Source organism: Callithrix jacchus, chromosome 3, assembly GCF_049354715.1.
Source record: "Callithrix jacchus isolate 240 chromosome 3, calJac240_pri, whole genome shotgun sequence".
NCBI lineage: Eukaryota > Metazoa > Chordata > Mammalia > Primates > Cebidae > Callithrix > Callithrix jacchus.
In genome coordinates, this window is record NC_133504.1 from 129,936,196 (window position 1) to 129,940,080 (window position 3,885).

The 3,885-nt window shown below is 38.6% G+C and overlaps 1 non-coding gene across 1 annotated transcript; it reads left to right on the forward strand.

The window, feature by feature from the left end:
• Window positions 1-2,478: 2,478 nt before the first annotated feature.
• LOC118152657 (U1 spliceosomal RNA) lies at window positions 2,479-2,642 on the forward strand. The gene has a single exon (XR_004741387.2). It is a non-coding gene; the product is annotated as a U1 spliceosomal RNA (small nuclear RNA).
• The last annotated feature ends 1,243 nt before the right edge of the window (window positions 2,643-3,885 follow it).

Sequence of the window (3,885 nt, forward strand, 5' to 3'; positions counted from 1 at the left end):
TTTCTTTAAATTGAAAGGGTCCCCTAAGAGCCAAGAAGAAAAATAAAATCTAGATCATTTTGATAATGATTTAAACTCCTAAGGATAAAAAGGAAATTCTAGAAGCTTTCAGAGACAAACAGAACAAGATTATTACAAAGTAGTAAGTATCAGCATCAGGAGCTCATCAATCTTCTTTCCTAGCTTGAGATCTTTCCAACCTTGAGATAAAAATTGTTTCAAATTTTGAATCTGTAACCAAACAATCAAGTCATGGTAGGATAGGTTGTCAAAATGAAAAGATTCAGAGAGTTTACAACCAATGGACACCATATGAAGAAAAATGAGAATTTGCAAAGGTAAATACAGAAGATACTGAAAACAGTAAGGACCAGGATGACCCCAGTGACACAATTCTTTAGCTGTTACTGTACTCAATTTTACAATAAAAGTACTTATGTTTTCATTACAATTACATTGTAAGAGCTGTTTGTTTTTAGTTGTAAAAGTAAACCTAAGGCCCAGAGAATGTAATTTTAGGTACTGATCATAATGTAAACTATTACAAACTTAACAATGTAAGAAATATCATCACAAAATTTCAATTTAAAATTCTTATAATTTCTCATTAAATTCACTGGTTTTGTGTGACTTTCTCCTGTGGTCTATGTTGGATAGATAAGAGTCAAGTGTTATCTATTCATCTTGCTTCAGTCATTATTTTCCAGATAAATGTTGAATTAGTATTTTCAGCTCAAACATCACTCTTAGAGTCCATGTTATATTTTATACTGCTGGCTGAATGTCTTGCTTTGGGTGTCCTACCAGAATATCAAAATTCAACATGTCTCATTCTGAATTCATCATGTACTCCCACTTAAATGCTCAACAGGTTTTTTCTTATGATTTCCCTATCTCTCATTAACCCTACCACAACTTAATCCTTAGTCTTTATATTAGCCCGTGTTCTCTAGAGGGACAGAACTAATAGGATGATGTATATATAAAGGGGAATTTATTAAGGAGTGTTGACTCACATGTTCACAATGTGAAGTCCCACAATAGGCTGTTTGCAAACTGAGGAGCAAGGAAACCAGTCTGAGTCCCGAAACCTCAAAAGTAGGGAAGCCAACAGTGCAGGCTTCAGTCTGTGGCTGATGGCCTGAGAGCCCCTGGCAAACCACTGACGTAAGTCCAAGAGTCCAAAAGCTAAAGAACTTGGAGTCCAATGTTCAAGAATAGGAAGCATCCATCATGGGAGAAAGATGAAGGCCAGAAGCTTCAGCAAGTGAAGTCCTTCCACGTTCTTCTGATTGCTTTATTCTAGCCATCCTGGCTGCTGATTAGATGGTGCCCACCCAGATTGAGGGTGGGTCTGCCTCTGCCAGACCACTGACTCAAATGTTAATCTCCTTTGGCAACAGCCTCACAGACATACCCAGGAACAATAATTTGCATCCTTCAGTCTGATCAAATGACACTTTATACTAACCATCACAGTCTTCCTTGATACTTCTTTATCGCATCCTCTTACATATGAGTTGTTAAATTAGACATTCCTATCTTTGTCATATTTTTTACATCGTAAGATAAAAATCCCTTTATATCCACTTATATCTCAACTTTCATTGTCTCTTGCCTTGACTGGTGCATCAACTTCTTAAACCATCTCTAACTTTTCTTGAATATCTATTCTTATTAGGTTACTCATCCTAAAGTGTAGATCTAATTTGGTCATTCTTTGCTCCAAAATTCACAGGGCCATTTAATGTCTACTACAGTAGTTCTCAAATTTTAGTGTGATATGCAGCATCTGGGAAGCTAGCTATAAATGCACATTCTGGAGGCCTGCTGGCAGAGATTCTGATTTCTTTATTCATAAATGGGGCTCAGGAAACTATTTTTAACAAATATCCCAGGTGACTTGAAATACATTTGTTCTTTGGGCTAATATCCAAATTTTTTAACCTTACAATAATCTTCAATAACTTGTTTCTAGAATACTTTTTAAAGTCTTTAAGAACCACCCAGCCTGGGTGCGGTGGCTCAAGCCTGTAATCCAAGCACTTTGGGAGGCCGAGGCGGGTGGATCACGAGGTCAAGAGATCAAGACCATCCTGGTCAACATGGTGAAACCCCGTCTCTACTACAAATACAAAAACTTAGCTGGGCATGGTGGCGCGTGCCTGTAATTCCAGCTACTTGGGAGGCTGAGGCAGGAGAATTGCCTGATCCCAGGAGGCGGAGGTTGCGGTGAGCCGAGATCGCGCCATTGAACTCCAGCCTGGGTAATAAGAGCGAAACTCCGCCTAAAAAAAAAAAAAAAAAAAAAAAAAAAAAGAACCACCCCCCTACCCATATACATGCTTTAATAATATGAAACCATTTTTCATACCAAAATTTCCAGACTTCACTGATTTTCTTAATCTTTTATTTACAACTAAAATATACTACCTGTTAATTACTGCCTATCCCTCTCATCTTTAGAAGTATGGTTTGATACTTATCTGGCAGGGGAGATAAAATGATCACGAAGGTGGGTTTCCCAGGGTGAGGCTTATTCATTGCACTCTAGATGTGGTCACCCCTGTGATTTTCCCAAATGTGGGAAACTCAACTGCATAATTTGTGGTAGTGAAAGACTGTGTTTGCACTTTCCCATAAGGAAAAAAAAAAAGAAGTATGGTTTGAATGCCACCCTCTAATGAATATTTCCTATCCCCTGACTCGATGTGAGCTCTCCTTTCTCTGAAACCCCATAGTATTGTAATAGGGTGACCCTGCATGATATTAGACCTAGAGATTTTTCTGAATTTTAGTGAACAAAGACAGAAAAAAAATAATGAAAGCAGAGGCTAGTATTCTAGATTCTAATAGGTGGGGTCCTAGATTTATCTGCAAGGCAACATTCCTTTTGTTCTGGGAAGCAAGTTAGACTCAGTGAAGCACCAGCCATGTGTGCAGTTTGTGCTTACATGCCAATCTAGAGAGTGTATTCACATAGGGTAGTCAGCAGACAATGACATGTTTATTCTTGATTTAAAAAAATTTGAATATGATTAGATTCAGTGTGGTACACAAAAATGAATGGTGAGTGTATGATTTTGCTAAGGTTGCCTCCCCCAAAAAGCACCAAAGACCAGGTGGCTTAAACAACAGAAATTTATTTTCTCATAGTTTTGAAGGCTAGAAGTCGGTATCAAAGTGTTGGAAGGGCTGATTCCTTTCCAGAGTCCTCTCTCCTTGCCACACAGGGCTGCCTTCTCCCTGTGTATTCACATGGTCTTGCCTGTGTGTATATTTGTGTCCAAATTTTTTATTCTTATAAGCACACCAGTCATAACGGGTTAGCACCCATCCTAACATATTCATCTGAACTTATAAACTTTCTTTCTTTATTATTTATTATTTATTTTTTGAGATGGAGTGTCACTCTTGTGCCCCGGCTAGAATGCAATGGCGTAATCTTGGCTCACTGCAAACTTTGCCTCCTGGGTTCAAGCGATTCTCTTGCCACAGCCTCTTGAGTAGCTAGGATTAGAGGCATCCACCACCACACCCAGCTAATTTTTGTATATTTAGTAGAGACGGGGTTTCACCATGTTGGCCAAGCTGGTCTTGAACTCCTGCCTCAGGTGATCCACCTACCTTGGCCTCCGAAAGTGTGGGATTAAGGCGTGAGCCACTGTGCCTGGTTGAACTTAAGTACTTTCTAAATGGCTCCATTTCCAAATGCTCTCACATCCTGAGGTATCCGGGGTTAGGACTTTAACATTTAAATTTTTTAGGGGCACAATTCAGTTTAAAACAGTGAATGTAAGTTACTACCATTTTATACTGGTTATTATTGAGAGGAAATGTATTCACAACAGGATTTGAAATGAGTTTGAAACAGTTTTTAAGAAC